This window comes from Salmo salar, chromosome ssa21 (assembly GCF_905237065.1).
Source record: "Salmo salar chromosome ssa21, Ssal_v3.1, whole genome shotgun sequence".
NCBI classification, from domain to species: domain Eukaryota; kingdom Metazoa; phylum Chordata; class Actinopteri; order Salmoniformes; family Salmonidae; genus Salmo; species Salmo salar.
The window spans coordinates 58,730,124-58,749,907 of NC_059462.1; the positions used below are offsets into that span (position 1 = coordinate 58,730,124).

General features: G+C 46.1%; 1 protein-coding gene across 1 annotated transcript in view; it reads right to left on the reverse strand.

Annotated features, from left to right (window-relative positions):
* Nucleotides 1-9,598, reverse strand: part of map3k13 (mitogen-activated protein kinase kinase kinase 13) — a 97,482-nt gene extending 87,884 nt beyond the window's left edge. Inside the window, exon 1 of the mRNA XM_045704946.1 lies at nt 9,507-9,598. The gene's annotated coding sequence lies outside the window, so the exon portion shown is untranslated. The remainder of the gene's footprint in view (nt 1-9,506) is intronic.
* Nucleotides 9,599-19,784: the final 10,186 nt, after the last annotated feature.

Sequence of the window (19,784 nt, forward strand, 5' to 3'; positions counted from 1 at the left end):
GGAGGATATGCTGCCTGCTGTTCAGAGAGGAGAGGAGAGAGGAGGATATGCTGCCTGCTGTTCAGAGAGGAGAGGAGAGAGGAGAGGAGAGGAGAGAGGAGGATATGCTGTCTGCTGTTCAGAGAGGAGAGAGGAGGATATGCTGCCTGCTGTTCAGAGAGGAGAGGAAAGAGGAGGATATGCTGCCTGCTGTTCAGAGAGGAGAGGAGAGAGGAGGGTATGCTGCCTGCTGTTCAGAGAGGAGAGGAGAGGAGAGGAGAGGAGAGGAGAGGAGAGGAGAGGAGAGGAGAGGAGAGGAGAGGAGAGGAGAGGAGAGGAGAGGATATGCTGCCTGCTGTTCAGAGAGGAGAGGAGAGAGGAGGATATGCTGCCTGCTGTTCAGAGAGGAGAGGAGAGAGGAGGATATGCTGCCTGCTATTCAGAGAGGAGAGGAGAGAGGAGGATATGCTGCCTGCTGTTCAGAGAGGAGAGGAGAGGAGAGGAGAGGAGAGGAGAGGAGAGGAGAGGAGAGGAGAGGAGAGGAGAGGAGAGGAGAGGAGAGGAGAGGAGAGGCGAGAGGAGGGTATGCTGCCTGCTGTTCAGAGAGGAGAGGCGAGAGGAGGGTATGCTGCCTGCTGTTCAGAGAGGAGAGGAGAGGAGAGGAGAGGAGAGGAGAGGAGAGAGGAGGATATGCTGCCTGCTGTTCAGAGAGGAGAGGAGAGGAGAGGAGAGGAGAGGAGAGGAGAGGAGAGGAGAGGAGAGGAGAGGAGAGGAGAGGAGAGGAGAGGAGAGGAGAGGAGAGGAGAGGAGAGGAGAGGAGAGGCGAGAGGAGGGTATGCTGCCTGCTGTTCAGAGAGGAGAGGCGAGAGGAGGGTATGCTGCCTGCTGTTCAGAGAGGAGAGGAGAGGAGAGGAGAGGAGAGGAGAGAGGAGGATATGCTGCCTGCTGTTCAGAGAGGAGAGGAGAGAGGAGGGTATGCTGCCTGCTGTTCAGAGAGGAGAGGAGAGGAGAGGAGGGGAGAGGAGAGGAGAGGAGAGGAGAGGAGAGGAGAGGAGAGGAGAGGAGAGGAGAGGAGAGGAGAGGAGAGGAGAGGAGAGGAGAGGAGAGGAGAGGCGAGAGGAGGGTATGCTGCCTGCTGTTCAGAGAGGAGAGGCGAGAGGAGGGTATGCTGCCTGCTGTTCAGAGAGGAGAGGAGAGGAGAGGAGAGGAGAGGAGAGAGGAGGATATGCTGCCTGCTGTTCAGAGAGGAGAGGAGAGGAGAGGAGAGGAGAGGAGAGGAGAGGAGAGGAGAGGAGAGGAGAGGAGAGGAGAGGAGAGGAGAGGAGAGGAGAGGAGAGGAGAGAGGAGGATATGCTGCCTGCTGTTCAGAGAGGAGAGGAGAGAGGAGGGTATGCTGCCTGCTGTTCAGAGAGGAGAGGAGAGGAGAGGAGAGGAGAGGAGAGGAGAGGAGAGGAGAGGAGAGGAGAGGAGAGGAGAGGAGAGGAGAGGAGAGCTATACATGGTGTCTGTTCCTGTTCTTATCTGTTGTTTTGTTGTTGAGGTGAAAGGGCACAGTGATACACTGACTCATAACAGATTGGACAGGGACAATGGTGACAGAAATCCTTCCACTCCCCTTCACAAAGCATGCACGAGCATGAGTGTAAACACAGTTGAAGTTGGAAGTTTATATACACCTTAGCTAAATACATTTCAAATCAGTTTTTCACAATTCCTGACATTTAATCCTAGTAAATATTATCTGTCTTAGGTCAGTTAGGATCACCACTTTATTTTAATAATGTGAAATGTCAGAATAATAGTAGAGAGAATGATTTATTTCAGCTTTTATTTCTTTAATCACATTCCCAGTGGGTCAGAAGTTTACATACACTCAATTAGTATTTGGTAACATTGCCTTTAAATTGTTTAACTTGGGTCAAACGTTTCAGGTAGCCTTCCACAAGCTTCCCACAATAAGTTGGGTGAATTTTGGCCCATTCCTCCTGACAGAGCTGGTGTAACTGAGTCAGGTTTGTAGACCTCCTTGCTCGCACACGCTTTTTCAGTTCTGCTCACAAATTTTCTATAGGATTGCGGTCAGGGCTTTGTGATGGCCACTCCAATACCTTGACTTTGGAAGTATGGCTGATTTCTTTTGATTTCCCCATGACGTCAAGCAAAGAGGCACTGAGTTTGAAGGTAGGCCTTGAAATACATCCACAGGTACACCTCCAATTGACTCAAATGACGTCAATTAGCCTATCAGAAGCTTCAAAAGCCATGACATAATTTTCTGGAATTTTCCAAGCTGTTTAAAGGCACAGTCAACTTAGTGTATGTAAACCCCTTGCTGTCACCACTCCCACCTCCACAAGCCACTCCCACCTCCACAAGCCACTCCCACCCCCTTGCTGTCACCACGCCACCTCCACAAGCCACTCCCACCTCCACAAGCCACTCCCACCTCCACAAGCCACTCCCACCCCCTTGCTGTCACCACGCCACCTCCACAAGCCACTCCCACCTCCACAAGCCACTCCCACCCCCTTGCTGTCACCATGCCAACTCCACAAGCCACTCCCACCTCCACAAGCCACTCCCACCCCTTGCTGTCACCACGCCACCTCCACAAGCCACTCCCACCTCCACAAGCCACTCCCACCCCCTTGCTGTCACCATGCCACCTCCACAAGCCACTCCCACCTCCACAAGCCACTCCCACCTCCACAAGCCACTCCCACCCCCTTCCTGTCACCACACCTTATTGATGTCACTTCCCCTGCCAGGACAGATTGATATGAGGGTTCCCCTGCCAGGACAGATTGATATGAGGGTTCCCCTGCCAGGACAGATTGATATGAGGGTTCCCCTGCCAGGACAGATTGATATGAGGGTTCCCCTGTCAGGACAGATTGATATGAGGGTTCCCCTGCCAGGACAGATTGATATGAGGGTTCCCCTGTCAGGACAGATTGATATGAGGGTTCCCCTGTCAGGACAGATTGATATGAGGGTTCCCCTGCCAGGACAGATTGATATGAGGGTTCCCCTGCCAGGACAGATTGATATGAGGGTTCCCCTGCCAGGACAGATTGATATGAGGGTTCCCCTGTCAGGACAGATTGATATGAGGGTTCCCCTGCCAGGACAGATTGATATGAGGGTTCCCCTGCCAGGACAGATTGATATGAGGGTTCCCCTGCCAGGACAGATTGATATGAGGGTTCCCCTGCCAGGACAGATTGATATGAGGGTTCCCCTGCCAGGACAGATTGATATGAGGGTTCCCCTGCCAGGACAGATTGATATGAGGGTTCCCCTGCCAGGACAGATTGATATGAGGGTTCCCCTGCCAGGACAGATTGATATGAGGGTTCCCCTGCCAGGACAGATTGATATGAGGGTTCCCCTGCCAGGACAGATTGATATGAGGGTTCCCCTGCCAGGACAGATTGATATGAGGGTTCCCCTGCCAGGACAGATTGATATGAGGGTTCCCCTGACAGGACAAACGGGTTGCTAGGCAACCGCATCAGAGGTAACCCTCTTTTCTGGGACGCAGAAAGTGCTGGTAGCTGAGGAGGAACGGCAACGTAACGAGGACCAGCTGCCTCTAATTGGAGATCATCCCAAACATAACCAACATAGAAATACAAAAACTAGAACATGACAACATAGAAAAACTAAACTAGAAAAAAAACCTGTCACGCCCTGACCTCCTCTACCGTAGAAAATAACATCTTACTATGGTCAGGAAGTGGCAGGTTTACAGCGTCTTTCCACCAGAGGATGATGTCCGTTTAATGAGCATTAGTATGAATTTTATTATGGCTAAATATTAAACACATTTTTCATGAGTAGGGCGCTAACAGAAATGTGGTCATCAATAACACAAACGCTGAATCAATCGATAATGAATTGCATACGACTTTGATGAGCAGAATCTTAAAATGAAAAGCCCTGTGCCAACCTCTGATCTGCATCTACACAAACAAACCCGAACAAACACAAACAAACAAACACAAACAAACAAACAAACAAACAAACAAACACAAACACAAACAAACAAACACAAACACAAACAAACAAACAAACCCGAACAAACACAAACAAACAAACACAAACAAACAAACACAAACACAAACACAAACACAACAAACAAACAAACACAAACACAAACAAACACAAACAAACAAACAAACACAAACAAACACAAACACAAACAAACACAAACAAACACAAACAAACACAAACAAACCCGTCGCCCGCTGACAAAGAGCTTTCCTATTTTGCTGTGTTCACATGTTTTGAAATACCTTCGCTTTGCCAACCTATTCACGAGTACTGTATTCAACATTTCTGAAATCTCACGTGTACAATAACGCATGTCAATAAACACGTGCTATGTATTAAAGTTGTTTGTAAATAACAACATTCCTGCCTCTCTTTCTGCTGTTGATTGTGAAGGTGAAGAAAATGAACGTGACCAAAGTGCAGTGACCAAACTGAAATAGTTATGAACTATGTGGAATGTTTCTGGACCAGGTACTGACAGGAAGCACGAGCCAACTCCCTCAGGCTCCTCCCTGCATTCACTTCCTCGTTAGCAGCCAATAGCTGTTCGGGAGTGGAGCGGTGCTTGTTGGGCCTTTCACATTTCCTGTCACATTTCCTGTCAAAATACAATTTAATGAGTTGGTTTTTTTTGTGTGTGTGTTCATGCAACATCATTTATAGGATAGATCCATGGAAATGGACTCACAAATGTGGATATAATTTCCATGTCAATTAATATTATTATTATTATTTTTTTTCATGCAACATAATTTATAAGATATTTCCATGGAAATGGACTCACAAATGTGGATGTAATTTCCATGTAATCCAACATAACGTTATTGCCTATTTCATGGAAAGAGCAGGTTGTCATGTACACAGTGTATATGATGGAACGAAAGGACAGATACGACTGTTATTCTTATATTTATATTCATATTGTTGCTTTATACAGTAATTTACTAACGTTAAGTAGTTTATACAATTATTTATCTTGTGCTATTAGAAGTTGTTACAATCCCCCTCATCATTCTCATGCTTTGTTCAGTAACATTATATATATATAGTAACATCGTTCCTTCATCTCTCTCTTTGAACAGAATCCATCCCCTTATGAAAATAAAGTTCCCTACTTTGTGTAACTCGACTATTTACCGGTATATATTTATTTATCAATACATTATTAACGCTGAGTGTAAAGTGAATTACTTCTGAGTTCATCAATAGTTCATTCAATCAATAGTCCCGATTTTTAAGAGTCATCATCACCATGCGCCATCATGACTCTGTCACGTCCTGACCAGTAAAGGGGGGTATTTGTTAGTGTAGTTTGGTCAGGACGTGGCAGGGGGGTATTTGTTAGTGTAGTTTGGTCAGGACGTGGCAGGGGGGTAGTTGTTATTGTAGTTTGGTCAGGACGTGGCAGGGGGGTATTTGTTATTGTAGTTTGGTCAGGACGTGGCAGGGGGGTATTTGTTATTGTAGTTTGGTCAGGGACGTGGCAGGGGGTATTTGTTATTGTAGTTTGGTCAGGACGTGTCAGGGGGTGTTTGTTATTGTAGTTTGGTCAGGACGTGGCAGGGGGTATTTGTTATTGTAGTTTGGTCAGGACGTGGCGGGGGGTATTTGTTATTGTAGTTTGGTCAGGACGTGGCAGGGGGGTATTTGTTATTGTAGTTTGGTCAGGACGTGGCAGGGGGGTATTTGTTATTGTAGTTTGGTCAGGGCGTGGCAGGGGGGGTATTTGTTATTGTAGTTTGGTCAGGACGTGGCAGGGGGGTATTTGTTATTGTAGTTTGGTCAGGGCGTGGCAGAGGGGGGTATTTGTTATTGTAGTTTGGTCAGGACGTGGCAGGGGGGTATTTGTTAGTGTAGTTTGGTCAGGACGTGGCAGGGGGGTATTTGTTATTGTAGTTTGGTCAGGACGTGGCAGGGGGGTATTTGTTATTGTAGTTTGGTCAGGACGTGGCAGGGGGGTATTTGTTATTGTAGTTTGGTCAGGACGTGGCAGGGGGTATTTGTTATTGTAGTTTGGTCAGGACGTGGCAGGGGGGTATTTGTTATTGTAGTTTGGTCAGGACGTGGCAGGGGGGTATTTGTTATTGTAGTTTGGTCAGGACGTGGCAGGGGGGTATTTGTTATTGTAGTTTGGTCAGGACGTGGCAGGGGGGTATTTGTTATTGTAGTTTGGTCAGGGCATGGCAGGGGGTATTTGTTATTGTAGTTTGGTCAGGACGTGGCAGGGGGGTATTTGTTATTGTAGTTTGGTCAGGGCGTGGCAGGGGGTATTTGTTATTGTAGTTTGGTCAGGACGTGGCAGGGGGGTATTTGTTATTGTAGTTTGGTCAGGACGTGGCAGGGGGGTATTTGTTATTGTAGTTTGGTCAGGGCGTGGCAGGGGGTATTTGTTATTGTAGTTTGGTCAGGACGTGGCAGGGGGGTATTTGTTATTGTAGTTTGGTCAGGACGTGGCAGGGGGGTATTTGTTATTGTAGTTTGGTCAGGACGTGGCAGGGGGGTATTTGTTAGTGTAGTTTGGTCAGGACGTGGCAGGGGGGTATTTGTTATTGTAGTTTGGTCAGGACGTGGCAGGGGGGTATTTGTTATTGTAGTTTGGTCAGGGCGTGGCAGGGGGGTATTTGTTAGTGTAGTTTGGTCAGGACGTGGCAGGGGGTTATTTGTTAGTGTAGTTTGGTCAGTGCGTGGCAGGGGGGTATTTGTTAGTGTAGTTTGGTCAGGACGTGGCAGGGGGGTATTTGTTTTATGTGTTTCGGGGTTTTTGGTTTATGTTCTATGTTAGTATATTTCTATGTTTGTTCTAGTGTGTCTATTTCTATGTTTAAGTTTCTTGGGTTGACCTTCAATTAGAGGCAGCTGTTCCTCGTTGCCTCTAATTGAAGGTCCTATTTAGTAAGGGTGTTTTTCCATGGGTTTTGTGGGTAGTTGTCTCCATGTATTGTCAGTGAACCTTACAGGACTGTTTTTCGCCGTTTGTGTGATATAAGTGTTTTTGTTTTCTTCACCTGTAGTCTCTCTCTACATTGTTGGTAAAGACCTGTCAGCATTTCACTGGTAGTCTACACCTGTTGTTTACCAAGCATGTGACAAATACAATTTGATTTGATTTGCTCTGATCGTCACGTTTGAAGCCAGTCAGGTGTTGGGTCAACACAGACAATACCCTCCCCTGATAGGCTCATTCTTCACCAGTGGTGAGTAACCTCCTGCCATAGGTCAACACAGACAATACCCCTCCCCTGATAGGCTCATTCTTCACCAGTGGTGAGTAACCTCCTGCCATTGGTCAACACAGACAATACCCCTCCCCTGATAGGCTCATTCTTCACCAGTGGTGAGTGTGTGTGTGAGTGTGTATCAGTGTGTGTGAGTGTGTATCAGTGTGTGTGTGTGTGTATCAGTGTGTGTGTGTGTGTGTGTGTGTCTTCCATCCTACATTAGGCTGATTGTTCTGTGACCTGTAACTGCACCCTGGGCTCGGTGCTCACCAAACTGTAACCAGACAGATCTCTGTCACATCTAGACATTTACTCCACATTCTCACTCAGCAGAATCAGGAAATACAACGCTACCCTCACAACAACAGCAAGACAGCACCCAGGGGTCCAGCACCCAGCACCCAGGGGTCCAGCACCCAGCACCCAGGCACCCAGCACCCAGGGGTCCAGCACCCAGGGGTCCAGCACCCAGGCACCCAGGGGTCCAGCATCCAGCACCGGAACTGTAGTCACCATAGTTCTTCTCCTTGAGCCAAGACAGGTCGTCTGCCTTCTCATAAAACTACAGGATTCTTCCTCAGACATGTACAGTACAGCACATAAAGGTATATGAGAGAGAATATTGTATATGACTGCTGTTCTGTGACCTACAGTATATATAGCCTACTCAGACTGCTGCTCTGTGACCTACAGTATATACAGTATATATAGCCTACTCAGACTGCTGCTCTGTGACCTACAGTATATATAGCCTACTCAGACTGCTGCTCTGTGACCTACAGTATATACAGCCTACTCAGACTGCTGTTCTGTGACCTACAGTATATATAGCCTACTCAGACTGCTGCTCTGTGACCTACAGTATATATAGCCTACTCAGACTGCTGCTCTGTGACCTACAGTGTATATAGCCTACTCAGACTGCTGATCTGTGACCTACAGTATATATAGCCTACTCAGACTGCTGCTCTGTGACCTACAGTATATATAGCCTACTCAGACTGCTGTTCTGCGACCTACAGTATATATAGCCTACTCAGACTGCTGCTCTGTGACCTACAGTATATACAGTATATATAGCCTACTCAGACTGCTGCTCTGTGACCTACAGTATATATAGCCTACTCAGACTGCTGCTCTGTGACCTACAGTATATATAGCCTACTCAGACTGCTGCTCTGTGACCTACAGTATATACAGTATATATAGCCTACCCAGACTGCTGTTCTGCGACCTACAGTATATACAGTATATATAGCCTACTCAGACTGCTGCTCTGTGACCTACAGTATATATAGCCTACTCAGACTGCTGATCTGTGACCTACAGTATATATAGCCTACTCAGACTGCTGTTCTGTGACCTACAGTATATATAGCATACTCAGACTGCTGCTCTGTGACCTACAGTATATATAGCCTACTCAGACTGCAGTTCAGTGACGTACAGTATATACAGCCTACTCAGACTGCTGGTCTGTGACCTACAGTATATATAGCCTACTCAGACTGCTGTTCTGTGACCTACAGTATATACAGTATATATAGCCTACTCAGACTGCTGGTCTGTGACCTACAGTATATATAGCCTACTCAGACTGCTGTTCTGTGACCTACAGTATATACAGTATATACAGTATATATAGCCTACTCAGACTGCTGCTCTGTGACCTACAGTATATATAGCCTACTCAGACTGCTGTTCTGCGACCTATAGTAGAACAAATGTACAGTGCATGTGTACCTATAAGGAATAGTATACAGAATACATGTATAAATCTGCAGCATTGTCATGTTTTCGTACCGTTCAGTGTGTTACATAATAAGCCGTTTAGCAGCGTAGCAGCCACCCCTCTCTATGAGGATGACTGACCGGCGTCTACAGACAGAGGGGTGTAAAAACAAAGACAGAATAGTACAGCTCCAGTGCGTATATGCCTTATTACAACGCTGTAACACAACGCAAATCAACGATTCATTATATTTTCTGAAATAATATGTCAAATAAAATTCTCAAATGAAATGTGGTCTATTTTCTTCCAAGACTGCACAGCTCGCCTGCGGTTTGATGCCAGACGACAGCAGCACCGGATAGATGAAACTACCCAGAAAGAAAGACACGTCTTGACTCTAATAAACACCCGAACAAAATGTTGCCTCAAAAACAAAACGCATAACTTTACAAGGTATACGTCTCCTTTAACATATTCAAGAATTTTTTTGTTGTAAAAAAAAAAACTGCAAGGAACCGTACCGTTTTCAGGTCGATCTGACAGCCCTCCGGTTCTTCGCTCCGTCCGACTGTTTTTACTGTAATCCGATGGTTTAATCCAAATCTGGTGAGCTGCGACGTCACTTCCGTGTTATGTGACGCGTAGAGAACCCCTCTCCGGATTGGGCGGGACCTGCCGACGTGGAGGTGTCTCTGAAAGTGGGCGTGTCAACAGAAGTGATTGGATCGACTGAAGTGGGTGTGTTTCAAGCGAATAAGCTAATTGGGTAAATTTGTTGTCACTCAAGACCGTTTCTCGTGGCCTCTTGTTATGTTGTCTTCTTCGTGGTCTTGTATTTACATTTCTGAATATGACATTTTTGCTATTAGCACAATTAGATTTATGAGGTAAAATAGTTTTTTCTTTATCTTTATTATGAATTAAGGAAACCGAGCAGGACATTCTCCCATAATAAACAAAAGTCATCAAGAATATAAACAATTATAAAACGGTGAATATCTTTCCATAATGTAGACAATGCCAAAAATAAATGCGAAACTGTTTCTGGATGATCAACGCAAAAAGTACAATCAATGGTAATGTATTTTTTGAGTTTCTTCAGGTAATGATTCGCAGGGTAATACTTATGGATCATTCTGAAAGAGACCTCTTTCACCTTGTTAACAAGCAGGTATTTGTGTGGTAATAACCAGAATTTTTCCCAACAGATATTAGTGACCCAATGTATTCCAGTAACTTGTGACATAAGGAATGGATACAATATCCCTTTGAAATAAAGCACGTATAGATCTGTTGTTCTGAGGGAGCAAGGAGGAACACGTTTTCCCTATTGGAGAGTCAACTGGATTAAGCGAGGGTAGGTCAACAAGGTGAGGTCTGGCTACACCTCCAAATAACATGAGAGCTCCAGACGAAATAGCATCAGAGACCATGGAGAACTCTCTAGATGTTACAGCATCAGAGACTATGGACAACTCTCTAGATGTTACAGCATCAGAGACTATGGAGAACTCTCTAGATGTTACAGCATCAGAGACTATGGAGAACTCTCTAGATGTTACAGCATCAGAGACTACGGAGAACTCTCTAGATGTTACAGCATCAGAGACTATGGAGAACTCTCTAGATGTTACAGCATCAGAGACTATGGAGAACTCTCTAGATGTTACAGCATCAGAGACTATGGAGAACTCTCTAGATGTTACAGCATCAGAGACTATGGAGAACTCTCTAGATGTTACAGCATCAGAGACTATGGAGAACTCTCTAGATGTTACAGCATCAGAGACTACGGAGAACTCTCTAGATGTTACAGCATCAGAGACTATGGAGAACTCTCTAGATGTTACAGCATCAGAGACTATGGAGAACTCTCTAGATGTTACAGCATCAGAGACTATGGGGAACTCTCTAGATGTTACAGCATCATAGACTATGGAGAACTCTCTAGATGTTACAGCATCAGAGACTATGGGGAACTCTCTAGATGTTACAGCATCAGAGACTATGGAGAACTCTCTAGATGTTACAGCATCAGAGACTATGGAGAACTCTCTAGATGTTACAGCATCAGAGATCACTACGGAGAACTCTCTAGATGTTACAGCATCAGAGACTATGGAGAACTCTCTAGATGTTACAGCATCAGAGACTATGGAGAACTCTCTAGATGTTACAGCATCAGAGACTATGGAGAACTCTCTAGATGTTACAGCATCAGAGACTATGGAGAACTCTCTAGATGTTACAGCATCAGAGACTATGGAGAACTCTCTAGATGTTACAGCATCAGAGACTATGGAGAACTCTCTAGATGTTACAGCATCAGAGACTATGGAGAACTCTCTAGATGTTACAGCATCAGAGACTATGGAGAACTCTCTAGATGTTACAGCATCAGAGACTACGGAGAACTCTCTAGATGTTACAGCATCAGAGACTATGGAGAACTCTCTAGATGTTACAGCATCAGAGACTATGGAGAACTCTCTAGATGTTACAGCATCAGAGACTATGGAGAACTCTCTAGATGTTACAGCATCAGAGACTATGGGGAACTCTCTAGATGTTACAGCATCAGAGACTATGGAGAACTCTCTAGATGTTACAGCATCAGACACTATGGAGAACTCTCTAGATGTTACAGCATCAGAGACTATGGAGAACTCTCTAGATGTAACAGCATCAGAGACTATGGAGAACTCTCTAGATGTTACAGCATCAGAGACTATGGAGAACTCTCTAGATGTTACAGCATCAGAGACTATGGAGAACTCTCTAGATGTTACAGCATCAGAGACCATGGAGAACTCTCTAGATGTTACAGCATCAGAGACCATGGAGAACTCTCTAGATGTTACAGCATCAGAGACCATGGAGAACTCTCTAGATGTTACAGCATCAGAGACTATGGAGAACTCTCTAGATGTTACAGCATCAGAGACTATGGAGAACTCTCTAGATGTTACAGCATCAGAGACTATGGAGAACTCTCTAGATGTTACAGCATCAGAGACTATGGAGAACTCTCTAGATGTTACAGCATCAGAGACTATGGAGAACTCTCTAGATGTTACAGCATCAGAGACTATGGAGAACTCTCTAGATGTTACAGCATCAGAGACTATGGAGAACTCTCTAGATGTTACAGCATCAGAGACTATGGGGAACTCTCTAGATGTTACAGCATCATAGACTATGGAGAACTCTCTAGATGTTACAGCATCAGAGACTATGGGGAACTCTCTAGATGTTACAGCATCAGAGACTATGGAGAACTCTCTAGATGTTACAGCATCAGAGACTATGGAGAACTCTCTAGATGTTACAGCATCAGAGATCAGAGACTATGGAGAACTCTCTAGATGTTACAGCATCAGAGACTATGGAGAACTCTCTAGATGTTACAGCATCAGAGACTATGGAGAACTCTCTAGATGTTACAGCATCAGAGACTATGGAGAACTCTCTAGATGTTACAGCATCAGAGACTATGGAGAACTCTCTAGATGTTACAGCATCAGAGACTATGGAGAACTCTCTAGATGTTACAGCATCAGAGACTATGGAGAACTCTCTAGATGTTACAGCATCAGAGACTATGGAGAACTCTCTAGATGTTACAGCATCAGAGACTATGGAGAACTCTCTAGATGTTACAGCATCAGAGACTATGGAGAACTCTCTAGATGTTACAGCATCAGAGACTATGGAGAACTCTCTAGATGTTACAGCATCAGAGACTATGGAGAACTCTCTAGATGTTACAGCATCAGAGACTACGGAGAACTCTCTAGATGTTACAGCATCAGAGACTATGGAGAACTCTCTAGATGTTACAGCATCAGAGACTATGGAGAACTCTCTAGATGTTACAGCATCAGAGACTATGGAGAACTCTCTAGATGTTACAGCATCAGAGACTATGGAGAACTCTCTAGATGTTACAGCATCAGAGACTATGGAGAACTCTCTAGATGTTACAGCATCAGAGACTATGGAGAACTCTCTAGATGTTACAGCATCAGAGACTATGGAGAACTCTCTAGATGTTACAGCATCAGAGACTATGGAGAACTCTCTAGATGTTACAGCATCAGAGACTATGGAGAACTCTCTAGATGTTACAGCATCAGAGACTATGGAGAACTCTCTAGATGTTACAGCATCAGAGACTATGGAGAACTCTCTAGATGTTACAGCATCAGAGACTATGGAGAACTCTCTAGATGTTACAGCATCAGAGACTATGGAGAACTCTCTAGATGTTACAGCATCAGAGACTATGGAGAACTCTCTAGATGTTACAGCATCAGAGACTATGGAGAACTCTCTAGATGTTACAGCATCAGAGACTATGGAGAACTCTCTAGATGTTACAGCATCAGAGACTATGGAGAACTCTCTAGATGTTACAGCATCAGAGACTATGGAGAACTCTCTAGATGTTACAGCATCAGAGACTATGGAGAACTCTCTAGATGTTACAGCATCAGAGACTATGGAGAACTCTCTAGATGTTACAGCATCAGAGACTATGGAGAACTCTCTAGATGTTACAGCATCAGAGACTATGGAGAACTCTCTAGATGTTACAGCATCAGAGACTATGGAGAACTCTCTAGATGTTACAGCATCAGAGACTATGGAGAACTCTCTAGATGTTACAGCATCAGAGACTATGGAGAACTCTCTAGATGTTACAGCATCAGAGACTATGGAGAACTCTCTAGATGTTACAGCATCAGAGACTATGGAGAACTCTCTAGATGTTACAGCATCAGAGACTATGGAGAACTCTCTAGATGTTACAGCATCAGAGACTATGGAGAACTCTCTAGATGTTACAGCATCAGAGACTATGGAGAACTCTCTAGATGTTACAGCATCAGAGACTATGGAGAACTCTCTAGATGTTACAGCATCAGAGACTATGGAGAACTCTCTAGATGTTACAGCATCAGAGATCAGAGACTATGGAGAACTCTCTAGATGTAACAGCAATAAAGACTATGGAGAACTCTCTAGATGTTACAGCATCAGAGATCAGAGACTATGGAGAACTCTCTAGATGTTACAGCATCAGAGACTATGGAGAACTCTCTAGATGTTACAGCATCAGAGACTATGGGGAACTCTCTAGATGTTACAGCATCAGAGACTATGGAGAACTCTCTAGATGTTACAGCATCAGAGACTATGGAGAACTCTCTAGATGTTACAGCATCAGAGACTATGGAGAACTCTCTAGATGTTACAGCATCAGAGACTATGGAGAACTCTCTAGATGTTACAGCATCAGAGACTATGGAGAACTCTCTAGATGTAACAGCAATAAAGACTATGGAGAACTCTCTAGATGTTACAGCATCAGCGACTATGGAGAACTCTCTAGGTGTAACAGCATCAGAGACTATGGAGAACTATCTCGATGTTAAAGCATCAGAGACTATGGAGAACTCTCTAGATGTTACAGCATCAGAGATCAGAGACTATGGAGAACTCTCTAGATGTTACAGCATCAGAGACTATGGAGAACTCTCTAGATGTTACAGCATCAGAGACTATGGAGAACTCTCTCGATGTTAAAGCATCAGAGACTATGGAGATCTCTCTAGATGTTACAGCATCAGAGATCAGAGACTATGGAGAACTCTCTAGATGTTACAGCATCAGAGATCAGAGACTATGGAGAACTCTCTAGATGTTACAGCATCAGAGACTATGGAGAACTCTCTAGATGTTACAGCATCAGAGACTATGGAGAACTCTCTAGATGTTACAGCATCAGAGACTATGGAGAACTCTCTAGATGTTACAGCATCAGAGACTATGGAGAACTCTCTCGATGTTAAAGCATCAGAGACTATGGAGAACTCTCTAGATGTTACAGCATCAGAGACTATGGAGAACTCTCTAGATGTTACAGCATCAGAGACTATGGAGAACTCTCTAGATGTTACAGCATCAGAGACTATGGAGAACTCTCTAGATGTTACAGCATCAGAGACTATGGAGAACTCTCTCGATGTTAAAGCATCAGAGACTATGGAGAACTCTCTAGATGTTACAGCATCAGAGACTATGGAGAACTCTCTCGATGTTAAAGCATCAGAGACTATGGGGAACTCTCTAGATGTAACAGCATCAGAGATCAGAGACTATGGGGAACTCTCTAGATGTTACAGCATCAGAGATCAGAGACTATGGAGAACTCTCTAGAGGTTACAGCATCAGAGACTATGGGGAACTCTCTAGATGTTACAGCATCAGAGATCAGAGACTATGGAGAACTCTCTAGATGTTACAGCATCAGAGACTATGGGGAACTCTCTAGATGTTACAGCATCAGAGACTATGGAGAACTCTCTAGATGTTACAGCATCAGAGACTATGGGGAACTCTCTAGATGTTACAGCATCAGAGATCAGAGACTATGGAGAACTCTCTAGATGTTACAGCATCAGAGACTATGGGGAACTCTCTAGATGTTACAGCATCAGAGACTATGGGGAACTCTCTAGATGTTACAGCATCAGAGACTATGGGGAACTCTCTAGATGTTACAGCATCAGAGACTATGGGGAACTCTCTAGATGTTACAGCATCAGAGACTATGGAGAACTCTCTAGATGTTACAGCATCAGAGACTATGGGGAACTCTCTAGATGTTACAGCATCAGAGACTATGGAGAACTCTCTCGATGTTACAGCATCAGAGACTATGGAGAACTCTCTAGATGTTACAGCATCAGAGACTATGGAGAACTCTCTAGATGTTACAGCATCAGAGACTATGGAGAACTCTCTAGATGTTACAGCATCAGAGACTATGGGGAACTCTCTAGATGTTACACGGATATAGTAATGAGATAAAAATTCCTCATAATTGAGTAACAATTGATATGATTATTGTTCCAAATGAAATACCTATGCAGGGAAAAATTGTGTTTATATATTAACGACCACGCTAAGAATACTGGTCTATGAAAAGCAGGAATCTTATCAAATTGAAGTCACCAAAACGGGAGAAGATAACGAGGAATGAATTTCCAAATTGTAGTTGGAATCTTTAAAAAAAATGTTTAGTCCAATTTATCTTAAAAGTATTATTCAAAGTGGGAAAAAAAAAATAAAAAGATAGATTTCCTAATATAATGTTTTCGATTTTTCCAGATGAAGTTGAAAAGCACCTGCTCAACCGCTTTACCTATTTAGGGGACTGGGCTGTATGTAGGGGACTGGACTGCATGTAGGAGGGACTGGGCTGTATGTAGGGGGGACTGGACTGTATATAGGGGACTGGACTGCATGTAGGGGACTGGGCTGTATGTAGGGGGGACTGGGCTGCATGTAGGGGACTGGGCTGCATGTAGGGGGACTGGGCTGTATGTAGGGGGGACTGGGCTGTATGTAGGGGGGGACTGGGCTGTATGTAGGGGGGACTGGGCTGTATGTAGGGGGGACTGGGCTGCATGTAGGGGGACTGGGCTGCATGTAGGGGGACTGGGCTGTATGTAGGGGGACTGGGCTGTATGTAGGGGGGGACTGGGCTGTATGTAGGGGGGACTGGGCTGTATGTAGGGGGGACTGGGCTGTATGTAGGGGGGACTGGGCTGTATGTAGGGGGGACTGGGCTGCATGTAGGGGGGACTGGGCTGTATGTAGGGGGGACTGGGCTGTATGTAGGGGGGACTGGGCTGTATGTAGGGGGGACTGGGCTGTATGTAGGGGGGACTGGGCTGTATGTAGGGGGGACTGGGCTGTATGTAGGGGGGACTGGGCTGTATGTAGGGGGGACTGGGCTGCATGTAGGGGGACTGGGCTGCATGTAGGGGGACTGGGCTGTATGTAGGGGGGACTGGGCTGTATGTAGGGGGGACTGGGCTGCATGTAGGGGGACTGGGCTGTATGTAGGGGGACTGGGCTGTATGTAGAGGGGACTGGGCTGTATGTAGGGGGACTGGGCTGTATGTAGGGGGACTGGGCTGTATGTAGGGGACTGGGCTGTATGTAGGGGGGACTGGGCTGTATGTAGGGGGGACTGGGCTGTATGTAGGGGGACTGGGCTGTATGTAGGGGGGACTGGGCTGCATGTAGGGGGACTGGGCTGTATGTAGGGGGGACTGGGCTGTATGTAGGGGGACTGGGCTGTATGTAGGGGGGACTGGGCTGTATGTAGGGGGGACTGGGCTGTATGTAGGGGGGACTGGGCTGTATGTAGGGGGACTGGGCTGTATGTAGGGGGACTGGGCTGTATGTAGGGGGACTGGGCTGTATGTAGGGGGACTGGGCTGTATGTAGGGGGACTGGGCTGTATGTAGGGGGGGACTGGGCTGCATGTAGGGGGACTGGGCTGCATGTAGAGGGGACTGGGCTGTATGTAGGGGTGACTGGGCTGTATGTAGGGGGGACTGGGCTGTATGTAGGGGGGACTGGGCTGTATGTAGGGGGGACTGGGCTGTATGTAGGGGGACTGGGCTGTATGTAGGGGACTGGGCTGTATGTAGGGGGGACTGGGCTGTATGTAGGGGGGACTGGGCTGTATGTAGGGGACTGGGCTGTATGTAGGGGACTGGGCTGTATGTAGGGGACTGGGCTGTATGTAGGGGGGACTGGGCTGTATGTAGGGGGACTGGGCTGCATGTAGGGGGACTGGGCTGTATGTAGGGGGGACTGGGCTGTATGTAGGGGGGACTGGGCTGTACGTAGGGGGACTGGGCTGTATGTAGGGGGACTGGGCTGCATGTAGGGGGACTGGGCTGTATGTAGGGGGACTGGGCTGCATGTAGGGGACTTGGCTGTATGTCGGGGGACTGGGCTGTATGTAGGGGACTGGGCTGTATGTAGGGGACTGGGCTGTATGTAGCGGGGGACTGGGCTGTATGTAGGGGGACTGGGCTGCATGTAGGGGACTGGGCTGTATGTAGGGGGACTGGGCTGCATGTAGGGGACTGGGCTGTATGTAGGGGGACTGGGCTGTATGTAGGGGACTGGGCTGTATGTCGGGGGACTGGGCTGTATGTAGGGGGACTGGGCTGTATGTAGGGGGACTGGGCTGTATGTAGGGGGGACTGGGCTGTATGTAGGGGGACTGGGCTGCATGTAGGGGACTGGGCTGTATGTAGAGGGGACTGGGCTGTATGTAGGGGACTGGGCTGTATGTAGGGGGGACTGGGCTGTATGTAGGGGACTGGGCTGTATGTAGGGGGACTGGGCTGTATGTAGGGGGACTGGGCTGTATGTAGGGGACTTGGCACTTATTGATGAAGCCGATGGCTGAGGTGATCTATTCCTCAATGCCATTGAATGAATCCCTACGCTTGTCGTTGGTGCCGGATGAATGAACAAGGTCCTGATGTGTCCGTCGGCATGGAGCTAAACATCTTCGCTGGCATTCGACAGTGTTTTATGTAATCAAATGGAAGATAATTATCATAACAAAAATATACTTCAACATGACACCCAACGTTCAACGGACAGCACTCTCGCCTTTCACACAGAAGAAACTGAGCTAAGTGATGAGCACATACAGGCAACAAATAATATAAGGAAGCTTTGAGTGGGCTCACCATATTATTCACTTAACTGTTATGCTAGTTACAGTACAACAGTAGCAGCTAATAAATTAGCTAATGTTAGTTAGCTCGCCAACAGTCATATAATCCAAGGTGGTTTAATTCTCCGTAGTCCAGAGTGGGACTACGGTAAACTTGAAGTGAACAAGAAGAAGATTCACGTTGTATGAAACGGATGAGCGCCTCAGCTTGAGAGGGAGATTCAAACTTGCGTGACCGTCCATTGTAGGTCCGCCTGTAACGGTCCGCCTGTAACGGTTGTCTTCATAAATGGACCAAGGCGCAGCAGGTATGTGAATACTCATATTTAATTATTACCAAAAAAGATTAAAGCATCCACTTGAAAAAACAATGAAGGTGACAACAGTAACAGTTTTACAGGCTATAAACGCAGTGTAAAAACAACCACCCACAAACCCCAGTGACAAACATACTCCTACATATATGACTCCCAATCAGCAACAACGATCCCCAGCTGTTCCTGATCAGGAGTCACAAGACACACAGAACAATCAAACACACACACACGACTGCCACGTCCTGACCCCCAAACTACTACAACAGCTCCATCTGCTGGTCAGGACGTGACACCGCCGTAGTTTAGCTGGGAATGCTGTTCTTTAGGCAACGTTGAGGGGCCTGAGTTGGTGTTTGACCCCCGTCAAAGTCTTTTCTTTTTCGGTTCTTTTTCGGTGTAGTTCCGCAGAAGATAGGTCAGGGAAGAACATGATCTCTTGGTCATATGGGCTCTTGCTCATAGCCCTGGCTTTCCACATCACTTGGACTTTGTCTTGAAAGTTGAGAAGATTCATGATGAGGATAAGGAGGAGAGGGGGGGGGGGGTTTCTCGGACCTGTAGGAGCTGGGAGCCGATGGGCTCTTTCAATGCACAGGGGGTCCGGACAGTTGTCTGGCCCCAAAGCCTCGGGAAGCCATCTCTCGAGGAATGCAACTGCATTACCATTTTCCACTTTTTCGGGTAGATTAACCAGTCTCAAATTAGACCTCGTGGTGGTTCTTGAGCGAGTTTAGTTTTGAAGTAAAGTTCGCCACCTTTTTGGTCGTTGTTTTGACAGATGACGACAGTATCTTCCACCATGCTAATGCCTTCCTCAGCTTCGTCCAAGTGCATGGAGTAGTGTCAAAGGAATTTTTCTATCCCAATGATAATAATTAATAATCAATAAGCTTTGACTAATTCCCAAGGTTTGTAAGACAATG